The 13,059-nt window shown below is 44.0% G+C and overlaps 1 non-coding gene across 1 annotated transcript; it reads right to left on the bottom strand.

Annotated features, from left to right (window-relative positions):
* Window positions 1-12,714: 12,714 nt before the first annotated feature.
* On the bottom strand, window positions 12,715-12,786 carry trnah-gug (transfer RNA histidin (anticodon GUG)). The gene has a single exon. It is a non-coding gene; the product is annotated as a tRNA-His (tRNA).
* Window positions 12,787-13,059: the final 273 nt, after the last annotated feature.

Genomic DNA, 13,059 nt, shown 5'->3' with positions numbered 1-13,059 from the left:
TTGAATGGTTTCATATCTGATCTGTTAACCTTGAACTGCACTTTCTTGCCTTTTGCCATAATGCTTGATGTCTTTGCTGTTTGAAGATCTACCGATCTCAGCCTCATTACACCTAATGACACTTCCTCAACAGCCTTCTGCTCCAAGAAAGTCCACTGATACGGAACTGTCTGAGAGAATAAATGCTTCTTCGTCTCTATTTTAATTGTGAGATCCGCATTCTAATACAAAGTTAAAAATCGCACAACACCAGGTCATAGTCCAACAAGTTTAATGGAAGCAATAGCGTTTGGAGAGCTGCTCCTTCATCAGGTGGTTGTGGAGTACACAGTGGTAAGGTACAGAATGTATAGCGAACGGTTACAGTGTAATGTCACTGAAATTATACATTGGAAAAATACCTTGATTGCTTGTTAAGTCTTCCATTTGTTAGAATGACTATGTTAGGTTCATTTCTTTCTTATGTAAATCGAAAAACTTTCTTTTCACAGTTACATTCTCAGGTGGGCTTTACCAATTAGTGTCAGCACAGATAATATGTTGAAGGTGCTAGTCCCTGTGTGCTGCGTCCATGCCATAATGTTTAGACTGACGCTCATCTAAACAAAAACCAACACTCTACAGGCAAGAATGCCTTAAGACATGGTACATTGGTGAAGCTGAGCAGAGGCTAAAACAACGGAATCGGCGCTGCACATCAATCAACAGACAGGTGTCACCTTCCCAGTTGGAGAGCACTTCAGTGATCCAGGACATTCGAACTCGGATCTTCGGGTGACAACCCTACAAGGCGGGCTTTGGAACAGGCAGCAGCTAAAAGTGCCCCCACAGAAACTGATAACTAAATTCGGTACCCATGGTCATTGGGTTCATGTCACAGTACAGGTGATCCTATTGCCCTATCTACAAACAAAGACCCTCCTACACGAGTGCGCACGCGTGCGCGCGCGCACACACACACACACACACACACACACACACGTCTGTGGGGTGAATTTGTACTTACAGAGTTACATTGTACGTTGCTCAAAAACTGCATGACTCCATGTAAGTCTCTGGTAACTCATTTTTATAAATTAGAATCAGTCTAAATATTATGGAACAGACAGCAGCACAGGGGGGCAGACACCAGTTGTTAAACATCACCTGAGAATGAAACTTTAAAATAAAAAAGCTTTGCACTTTACATATGAAAGAAGTGAAGCTCACATGGTCATTCTAACAGATCGGAGACTTAGCAAACAATCAAGGTATTTTTCAATGCACAATTTCAGTTACGACACTATCCGAGTGAATCTCTCCTGCAACTCTCCCAGTGCGACTCATCCCTGGACAATTCTAGCAAAGAGCCGAATGAACATATTTCTATTCTGTAACAGCATCGGGGGTGGCGCTGCAGCATTTATTGCCTTCCGGTTTGGAGTCACGAGGACGCCAGACCAGATAAGGACGGTAGTTTCCTTCCCTCAAGGACGTCAGTGAAACACAGGGGTTTTTCATACAACGTATTCTTAATTCTAGGTATTTATTGCATTCACAAACTATCATTTTCGTGGCGTGGTGAGAATCCAACCCTTCTCCCCAGAATATTACCTGGCTTTGATGTGTTAACAATCCAGCGATAATACCACTAGGCTATCGCAGAAATCCCTCACGGGGGATCTTTTCCAATAGAGTCTCTTTTCCCCAATTATTCCTTATGCCCTTTTATTGAGCCTCACACTCCAATAATCTCTTGTCCATGTCAGTAAAAGCTGCTAAAAGCGAATTGATGTCACAGCCAAGCTATCCCAACGGATCGAATGATTTGAAGGTGCCAATGAAGAGATTGGGGCAACAGTGAATGCAACGGCACAGACTGGATGGGATCAACGTGAAAGTGTATGTTAGATTGTGCAATGCCTCAGTCAAATGGGACGCGAGACGGAAAAGAGAGTTAGGGAGAGTGCGAGGGAGAGACATCTTCGAGAACTTTTGGGTTAAAATCCTGATACATGAAACGTAGAAATATCAGAGAACAAAATTCGATGGAAAACCGATCAACACCTCGGAGAATATTATCTTGTAAAAACGATTAATTTCTGACCGTGTTTCACCAAAAGTAAAACTTTGAGAGAACTGACTGCCATGATGTGGATTCTAGCCGAGGTCGCTGCAATCGCAACATAAAATTCGAACTACTAAACGGTTACAGCATTCCACATAGCACGCTTGCAAACTGCAACCTGTATGGTAGCAGAGGAAATGTCAGGAAGAATGTACAATATCAGGACATAGCGACAGGCATGTGGGAAAGCAGAATGAACCGAATCTTTAACTTTAGCGTCCCCAGAGACTGTGGAGATTCCATGAATGAGCGTACAGGAGAATGGGATTAATGAAACTCTCCAAACTCTTGGGAGATTGCAGAATATTGTTGAAACGTATGCTTCAATATCATTATATATGAACTTCGGCTACTTCATCACTTTGCCCACAGAAGGCAGGACCAATTGCTGCATGAAATCACACATAATCCTAGTTCCAGAACCGGAATCAGAGAAACTGTATGAAGCATGCACGAAGATCCAATTGGAAACTGGGATGGAATGACAGGAGAGAGGCGCATGTATTTCCGAGGTTGGGACAGCTCCTGCTCAAAAGCGGGGCGGAAGGGAATACTTGCCCCCATTTATAATATTATGACTATAAACAGCACATGTTGCTGAGACAGCCGATTGGCGCATCCAAAGAGTGTGGAGACTTTAACTTTAGGGTGGCAAGGTTCGAAATTTCATTTTCCTGTTTGGATCAGTGGTTTTGACATTGGCATCTGCTTTTGTTCGCATCAGCTCAGAATCAGCTTCTTGTTCCCAATAAATACTGCAACCAGGAGAAGGTGGTGTTGTGGTTATATAATAAACTACTCATCCCTGGGGACTCACACACGGAACTGGTAATGTTAAAGTTTGATGAATAAAACCTGGAATGGAAGCCTGACCTCAGGAACAGAGAACATGACTTTAATTTCTTGCAATCCCATTCATGCATGTCACTTATATAGGGGATGCTACCATCTTTACCCAATCCTGCCTACTTGTGTCTCCAGGACCTGAAGCAAATAGCTGACCCTTAATCCGAGAATGACGACCGTGTGGGACACTATCCCTCTGAAGCACATCCTTTTCAGACCCACACTCCATACCTGTTCAGTCCCTTCATTTCCCATGGCTGATCCCAGTAACCTACACACCTTCAGACTGTGGGAGGAAACTCACACAAGCAAGAAGAGAATGTGCAAACTGAACACAGTCACACGACACTGGGATCGAATCCATATCTTTTGTGCAGAGAGGCAGCAGCGAATCAGGAAGAACAACAAATGCTATCCTGACCAGCGACATCCACACCCTGTGGATATATCAGGAAGAATAAAAACACATTCACAACATGGACAACGGTACTTGCGTCTGCATGGACATGATTTGAACCAATCGTTCATCCTGGGTAGATACAAAGACAACGATATCACAGAGAAACCAGCGCAATGCCGGATTCAATTACCTGCTGAAGTGGAATCTCAACTACTCAGTCAAACTGGGGACAGGCTATTCAACAGTCCCGTGTGTGGGAAGGGCTCAATGAGCAGAAGAACCTCCACAGTAACCAACAAGATTACATATCCCAGAAGGAGATCAATTAAACTGTCAATGCTGCTGTTAATCCCAACCAGCTGCCAGTTTCATAGCGTCAAAGTCATAGACTCACACAGCATGAAAACAGGCCTTTCTGTCCGACCAGCTCATACTGAACATAATGCCAAACTAGACGAGTCGCATCTGATGGCTCTTGCAACTGCTGAGGGTTAACAATGCCTTTGTGATATTATTACTACATTGTTAATATGAATGTACAGATATAATTCTGTGGACACGGGTTCAAACCCTGGCAAGGCAGATGCTGGAATTTTATTTCAAATAATTCCTGGAGTCTAATGATGATGTTGAATCAGTTGTTGTAGATCTGATTCACTAATGCCTCATAGGGAAGGAAACTCAAAGTTTGGGAGAAGATTTGTAGCTCGGGTGCTCGTTGTTGTGGTTTTGTTCGCCGACCTGGGAATTTGTCTTGCAAACGTTTCGTCCTCTGTCTAGGTGACATCCTCAGTGCTTGGGAGCCTCCTGTGAAGCGCTTCTGTGCTGTTTCCTCCGGCATTTGTAGTGGCCTGTCTCTGCTGCTTCCGGTTGTCAGTTCGAGCTGTCCGCTGGAGTGGCCGGTATATTGGGTCCAGGTCGATGTGTTTGTTGATAGAGTCTGTGGATGAGTGCCATGCCTCTAGGAATTCCCTGGCTGTTCTCTGTTTGGCTTGCCCTATAATGGTAGTGTTGTCCCAGTCGAATTCATGTTGCTTGTCGTCTGTGTCTGGCTGGTATGTGACTCCAGATCCATAATATCGTGGTTGATTCTGATCTTCACTCTGGGCAATAAATTATGTACTAGGCATGAATGAATAGCTTTTGTTAATCCCACTGATACTTTCCAATTCATTTATCGATCCAAATATCCTGTAAATATTGCAAATGTACTTTCATTCATCACTGCCTCAGGAAGTGAATTGCACACATAAACCATCCTCTGTTAAAAAAGCCTCTCATGTCTAATTTTAAATCCCTCATTTCAATTTAAACATTTTCCCTCTCGTATTGAAGTCCCCCCTCCTTGGAGAAAAGACAGTTACAGTTAACTCGAGCCGAACTCTCAATAATTTTTACATTTCTATCACGTCGCCTTTCAACCTCCAGTGCTCGAGTGAAAATATTCTCAGCCTTTCCAGCCTTTCGTTATAACACAAACCTTCCCCACTCGCCATACGCTGGTATACCTGTTCTAAACCTACTCCAGCTGAATAATTTCCTTGCTTTTACTGGGCGGCAAGAACTGGACACAGTTTTCCAGAAGACGCATCACCCAATGTCCTATTCTACTTCAACATAACGTACCAACCCCTACGCTCAAAGGGCTGAGCAACGAAGGCGAGATGACATTTTTTAACCATTCTGTCTATATATGAAGCAAACTAAAATTAATTATGTACTTGCATTCCTGGCCTGTGTGTTCCATAGCACGATGCGACGCCCGATCATTAATTGTATAAGCCCTACTCTTATTTGATGTAGCAAAATGCAATACCTTCCATTTATCCAGATTGAACTTCATGTGACATTTTTCAACCCAAAGACGCAATGGATTAAGATCCTTCTGGAATCTTAGATCACCTTCTTTACAGTCTCCAATTCTGCTGTCCTCTGCAAGCTTATGAACCATGGCTTCTATGAGTTCTATTGTTTTCTCATATAGGTCAACGATTTTTAATTATTTGTCGTGGCCATCATTTAGCTGTTTGCAAATCAGGTAACAATTAGTCATGTCGTTAACCATTAGGAAGAAAGCCATAGACTGCAGGGAAACAATTGGCAAGAAAATGTGCTGAAAGGAATTCAATCCAGTGAAGTGGGTGATAATGAATTTGAGGACGCACAATGAGTAAAGTGTGAATACTGAGTGGTTTAAAGTAATAAAAGAGAAATTGGAGTAGACATTCACGAATGTTTGAAGGTGATTGGACAAGGTATCATGTGATCTCGATGGGTTGGAAATACTTTCTGTTCTTGATAGCAGGTGGGAATATAAGAGCAGGGAAATGATGCTGGAACTTTAGCAACGGCCTATTCAAGATCAATGGACAGGGGAATCAGATGGACGGAAGTGCGTACTGCAGGTGCTGGAAATCAGAATCAAGAATAGAGTGGTGCTGAAGAAGCACAGCAGGTCAGGCAGCATCCGAGTTGCAGAAAAAACTAACGTTTCGGCAAACGCCCTTCATCAGGAAAAAAGGTGGGAGCCTCGTGGGTGGAGCGATAAACGGGAGGACTGGGTCTGGGAAGGATTTAGCTGAGAGTGCAAGAGGTGGATAGAGATGGGGTTAAAGGTGATAGGTCGGAGAAGAGGGTGGAGCGGATAGGTGGAAAGGAAGATAGACAAGTGGGGCAGGTCAGTAGGATGGTGGCAAGTTAGAAAGTTGCAACTTGGATAAGGTGACCGTGGAGAGATGAGGAAACTGGTGAAGACCACGTTGATGCCCTGGGGTTGAGGGTCCCGAGGTGGAAGATCTGGCGTCTGGTGGTGAGGGAATGGCGGTGGAGGAGACCCAGGAACTGCATGTCCTTGAGAGAGTCGGGGGACGTGGTAATTAATGTTTTTGGTCATGGGGCGTTGGAGTTGAATGTTGCGGGTTCCCTGGAAATGTTCTCTGAAGCGCTCTCCGAGAATGTGTCTGTTGGCCCCAATGTAGAGGAGACCACATCCCAAGCAACAGATGCAATAAACGACATGTGTGGAAGTGCACACGGACATTTGATGGATGTGGAAGGCTCATTGGAGCCTTGGAAGGATGTGAGAGGGAAGATGTGGGTGCAGGTTTTGCAATTCCTGTGGTGGCAGGGTAAGGTGCCGTGAGGGGAGGGTGGGTTTTTGGAGGGCGTCGAGTTGACTAGGTAGTCGTGGAGGAAAGAGTCTTTGTGAAAAGTGGATAGGGGTGGGGAGGGAAATATAAATTTCCCTGTCACTGCAGGAATTCCAAAACCTGCACCCACATCTACCTCCTCACCTCTATCCAAGGCTCCAATGGAGGCTTCCACGTCCATCAAAGTTTCTCCTGCACTTCCACACATGCCAGTTCTTGTATACGTTCCGCCCGATGCGGTCTCCTCTAAGTTAGAGAGAAGAGATGTGTTCTCACACAACACTTCAGAGAATATCTCCAGAATACCCGCAAGAATCAACCCCAGTGCCCCTTGGCTAAACATTTCAACTCCTCCTCCCACTCTCCCGAGGACATGCAGGTCCTGGGCCTCCTGTATTGCCACTGCCTCACAACCTGGAGGAAGAAAGCCTCATCATCTGCCTCGGGACCCTTCAATCCCATGGCATCAATTTGGACTTCACCCGTTGCCTCATTTCCCCTCCCCCTACCTTACCCCAGTTCTCACCTTCCAGCTCAACACCGTCTGCCTGACCTGTCCCACCTGTGCATTTTCATTCCCACCTATCCACCCCACCTACTTCTCTGACATATCATGTTCACCCCACACCCGCATCCACTTACAGCACTCTCAGCTACCTTCTCCCCAGCCCCACACCCTTCTCATTTCTCTCTCCCTCCAATGTGCTCCCAGTCTCATTCCTGAAACCTTTGCCTGAAATGTCCATTTTTCCTGCTCCTCAGATGCTGCCGGACCTGCTGTGCTTCTCCAACACCACTCTAATCTTGACGGGAGTCAGTTGATTGAGAGGATTTTCAGATATTTTCTATTGTTGACCACAGGTTGTGGATGATATCAGAACTTTAGCAACCACCAGTTTAGGGAACAGCTAAAGGACTGAGCACATGTCTGGTCATGGCATAAATCAACATTTTTCTTAAAATTGTAAGACAAAAGATGGAAGGCTGAAGTATGCAACTTTGCCCATCAAGACCGTTTTAGCAATGATTTTCTCACTGATTCCTTTCCACCTCAGGGTGCTATGGGCCTTGGAGGGTAAGTTGAAAATGGTGGCGTTTCGTTGCATCTTCCAACCTTGTCCTTATCGTTAGTACAGCTGTTGAGCTTTGAAGGTTGTCAAAAATGCCCGAATGACTTACTCCAGTGCATCTTATAGTTGGTGCACACTGCTGCAATTGCGCCTTAGCGGTGAAGGGAATGAATATTGCAGGTGTTGAAGAGGGTACACACAAGTGACTGCATTGTCGTAGACGGTGTCCAGTTCCTTAATTGTTATTGAAGTTACACCCATCTAGGCAAATGGAGAGAGTTATATTAACGTCTCATTTGTGCCTTGCAAAAGATGTAGGATTCACAGAACAATGAGTTGAGTTTATAATCAAAAAATGCCTCAAGAACATGTTGTTGTCAAAGTGTTTATGTCGCCAGTTTCTATAAGTTTTTTTCCCCCGAAATAATAGCTCTGTGGACGACTGCACGGGGTAATTTGTTTACAGTAAAGTTATTGAATGTCAATGAAATATGATTAGATTCTCATTTGTCGGAGTGTTCATTACTCTATCTCGTCCTTGTGTGGAAAATCTGATTCCAGTCGCTGCCTGATTTCAAGTTCCAATTCCCCTCTGTGCTTGAAATTCCAACCGTTTCTTTGCATAAATGTCTCCGCCTGCCGTAAAAATATGTAAGGACGCTGCAGGGACAGCAGAGATTAATGAGCATGTTGTCAACACTGGAGAAAATGGAGCTTCGTGGAATGAAAGGCTGGGATTATTCTCTTTGAAACAAAGAAGACGGAGGGGAGCTCTATAATCACATTTATAAATGTTCATTGACAGGGTAGTTATGGGCTGGTGGTTCACCCTCTGGTCGGAGGAAAGCAGAATGAGATATTGCCTGGTTAGTTCAGAAATTAGATTAGTGTGGAAACAGGCCCTTCAGCCCAACAAGTCTGCACCGACCCACCTGCAGGCAATTTAGTATGGCCAATTCATCTAAACTGCACATTTGTGGACTGTGGGAGGGAATCGGAGCAAACCGTCGCAGATACAGGGAGAACATGCAAACTCCACACAGCTAGTCACTTGAAGCAGGAATTGAACGCGGGTCTCTGGCGCTGTAAGGCAGCAGCGCTAACCACTTTGCCACCGGGCCGCACACGACTATGCGGCATTTTCTTTGCTCAGGGGCCAGTAAATCGATGGAACTCCTTGCCGAAATTGTTGTTGAAGCTGAATTGTTGTGTATTTTCAAACTGTGCCACACAGATATTTAACCAGAAAGATGATAAAGCTTTGTCGAGGCAATGCTGGAGAATGGAGTTGAGGATTATCAGATCAGCCATGAGTTCGTTGAATGGTGGAGCAGACTCGATGCGCTGAATGTCCGTCTTCCAATCCAACATCATTTGGTCTAACGCCTTATTTAATTGATACCTTTAGAATTCTGAGGGGAGGGGATGAAGTGATAGAAAAGGTTTCTCAATCTGATCAGATAGATCAGGAAGTATGCTCATAAGTTCATGACCAGGAAATGTGTTGGGGCCTGGATACAACAAATGGCACTGGGCACACCGCAGATGGGTATGTGCAGATGTTGTGATTGCTAAAGAAAATTGGTGGATCTAATATTGTTGCCAACTTGGTGATCACGCTGTATGATGGATCGCGGTATGATTCACACAGCAAAAGGTTGTAAAAGACTGAAAGATTCATTTCATTGGAAAAGTTTTCTGCGGTTCCAATTCAATTGACTGTTTAAATTACTGATAAGAACTTTGTGTGGAGTATTACATTAAAATTCACAATCCCACTGGATAAACTATTGCACTCGATCTTTCCTTATTTGTTCCCCTTTCATTCGACATAAATTCATAGAATGTCAAGATGGAATGAAAGGAGAAAAGAAACGTTTGCACTCCATTTCATTATCCCAATGTAACTTACAACAGAATCAAATTGCTTTACTTCGACTTTGATGAGGTACCGATTTCTCACAAATCTCCGGTACAATGAAGGGCAAGAGCAAGATCGTCCACGTTCAATGTTGCATTCAATTTTGCTCCGAATTTATTTCAGCTGAACGAAAATACTGATGAGAAAAACAGAAGGTTGAACTACAAAACAAGATGGCAGTTTTGATGCTCAGTTACATTGGCAGATTTCAATGGGTATCAAATGAACCCAAAATCATGGCGATCCTCCTCCCATCTTTAAGGCATGGGATTAAAGCAGGAAATCGATCTCCAAGAGACGGGTCACTTCCTATTCATTATGGAATAGCTTTCCTTAACAATATACCAAATCTGCTCAGTTCCATTTATTATGCTTCATGTGGAATATTAATAGAAATCTTTTAAAAAACACTGAGTTTTTTGCTGAATCTTACTCAGCTGCAGACGTTTCCGATATTTCTTTGCATCTGAAGTCGTCCAAATTAGATATTGTTTCCTCGCACCTTCTACCCCCTACACCCTCCTTTACACTTTTACCTGGCCACACGCTGTCTCTCTCCTGTTGAAACTCACTGCTTGTGTGTCTCTCAATGTGCCTTTCCAAATATTTTGGAAACAGATTGTCTGAGTGACAGAAATTCTGCCCCCATTATTTCTTTGTCCTACATCGATGGTTTTGAAATCTTGACTTTCAGAAATTTATGAACTTGAAAAAGTGAATTTGCCACATATTTACTCTCTCCAAACCTCAAATACTCTGGAAAACTTCCATTCGGTTTTCCTTGGTTTAGTTTCAAATTTTCCAAAACACAAATAAATAAAACTCCATCCCCACTAAATGCCGTCAGCATCGTCTCCAATGTCTTAGCAGCACAGTAAACGCTGGAAGTGTCCTCTCTAATAGAATCACCGATTCCCTACATTGCAGAAAGTACAGTTGAGTCAATCGGGTCTGTCGGGAGACTATGAACAGCATCTCAACCAGACCTAGCTCCCGTCTCTATCCCCGCAGACCTCTGGCTTGTGATTTCAAATAAACCTGGTGGAATAAAACCTGGCAACTTGTGACTGCTGAACTTATCACTGCGTTACACATGGCTAATTCACTGAACTTACTGAGTTCACTCCCTGGACAGATGAGCGCCATTTAACATGACCAATCCACCTAACCTACAGACTTCAGAGCAGTGCGAACCACTGATCAAATGTAACATCACATTGAACACTATCTGGATCATGTGTAATGGCTTTACACACTGGCAACTCCGCCTAGTGAAAGCAAGCTGCGCCCATCAACCCGAATTCAATACATCCAAACGCGGTTCTACGCTGTACAACCTCAGTAGTTCTGCTGGAAATGTTTCTGCACTCAGATCTGAATGGGTTCATTCTGTTTTCTTCCTCAGATTCCTGCTTTAAATGAAACACATCAGTCAGGAACAACTCTATATAATGGTTTTGATTGCAACACAAACACAATGTGCAGTTTGCTGAAGTTACGTGTTTGCACTTTCACTGACACTCTGTCTCCCCAGGAGCTGCAGTACTTCCCCAAATGATTCAGACAGCACTGTCCTTCCTGAGACATGTCCCATCGAGAATGCAAGGCCAGCCATGAATAACCTTCACTGGGGAACAGAGCGACAGGTTTAAAACCTTTACGATGCCCCCAGCGGATTATTGAGCCCTGTGACAGGTGGGGACACTAACCACAATACTGTGGAGGACAACAACGTCGAAGGAGGCCCTTCAGCCTGTTGTGGCCGCACTTGTCAAACACAACTGCTTAACGACCTGAATCAAGTTTTCCATCGTTGAGCCCATGATCTTACATGTTTTGGCATCGCAAATCAACATCTCAAGTTTTTTATTAAGGTTAGAATGATTTCCGCCTCTCTGACCCTTTCCGCAAATCTACTCAAACCTTTCTGCCTTTTCCCGAAATCTCTTGGCCCCAGTGTTCGATCTCTCCATCAATAAGAAACGCTTCTTTCAGTCTATCCTATCCATATCCCTCAGTATTTAGTACATCTCAGTCATGTCTTCTCCAATCTCCTCTGCTCGGAGACAAACAGCCCCAGTCTGTCCAATCTCTCCTTACAACTGAAACTCTTCAGCCCAGACAATATCCCAGTGAATCTCTACTGCAACGTTCCCAGTGCGATCACATCCATGCAGTACTCTGAATTGCAGAACTGCACACAGTAATCTAGCTGGGGCCTAATGAACTTTTTTTTTTCTATTCTGTTACAGTATGAGGGCGTCGCTGGCTCGGCAGTATTGATTGCTATACCAAATTGCACAGCGGGTAGTTGAGACTCAACCGTATTGTCGTGATTCTGGAGTCACATGGAGGCCCGAGCAGGTAAGAATGGCTGTTACATTCCTTAAATGACGTCAGATAGTTTTTTTTTCATCAATTGAACATGGATATATAGGAGTTATTAGATTCTTAATTCCAGATATTTATTGAATCCCAATTCTACCACCTAGCATGGTCGGAGTGAAACCCAGGTACCTGGTGTCTGAATTAACAGTTCAGTGTTCAGTGGTAATAGCGCTCGGCCATTGCAGAAAAGCAGTGAAACTGATCTTATCCAATGAAGTCGCTTTTCCCCGATACTGTTCTGTGCCATTTTCCTGAGCTTGCCCCCCCCCCCCCCCAACCCCAATAATATCTGGTCCGTATCAGTAAAAGCTGCTACATGAGTATTGATCTCACAACAGTGGTAACCAAATGGATCAAATGGTCTGCAGGTCCCGATGGTGGGGTTGGGGCATGTTCACCCAGCAACAGTGACCCCAGCCACACAGACTGATCGGTATCAATGGGAGAGTCTGTATTAGATTCTGCAATGCCTCAATGAAATAGGAAATGACTCCGCAAACACATGAGGAAAGAGCAGCGCTCTGAAAGCTAGTGCTTCAATTAAACCTGTAAGACCATAAACTGGTGTTGGGTCATTTTTAACTTTGTACTCCATAGTCCAACACCGACATCTCCAAATTAATGAAATGGGGGTATGGGATGGAAAGTTCGGTTAGTGATCGTAGGAGGGAAGAAATCTCTGAGAACGGGTGGATTTGAATTCTGACATATGAAACACAGAGATGTGAGCGAGCAGAACTTGGAGGAAAAAAATCACCTTGGAGAAAATCAAAACTTTGAAACAACTGATTCCTTTGTGTTTCACAAAAGACAGGGACATACAGAGCTATGATTGCCGTGACTCGGATTCGAACCGAGGTTTCTGCGGCCACAACGCAGAGTACTAACCACTATACGATCACAGCACACCACAGACGAACACATCAAGTGCATGCTCTAAGTACAGTATTATAAGGAATGTTAGGCAGAGCACCAAATGCATACTATCAGTGCTTAGCGAACAGTAGCAAATATGTGGGAACTCAGAATGGTCTGACTGTTTAACATCGGTTCCCCAGTGGCTGTGTTAATTCCATCATTAATGTGTTGAGGGCTGAGATAAATATATTTCTCCAAAACAACAAGGACTCCGGGGACAGTGCAGCTTTTGTTACCTGCACATCCACCAATATCATTTA

This window comes from Chiloscyllium punctatum, chromosome 14 (assembly GCF_047496795.1).
Source record: "Chiloscyllium punctatum isolate Juve2018m chromosome 14, sChiPun1.3, whole genome shotgun sequence".
NCBI lineage: Eukaryota > Metazoa > Chordata > Chondrichthyes > Orectolobiformes > Hemiscylliidae > Chiloscyllium > Chiloscyllium punctatum.
The sequence above is the reverse complement of the archived record's forward strand: the minus strand, read 5'-3'. Positions and strand labels throughout refer to the sequence as shown.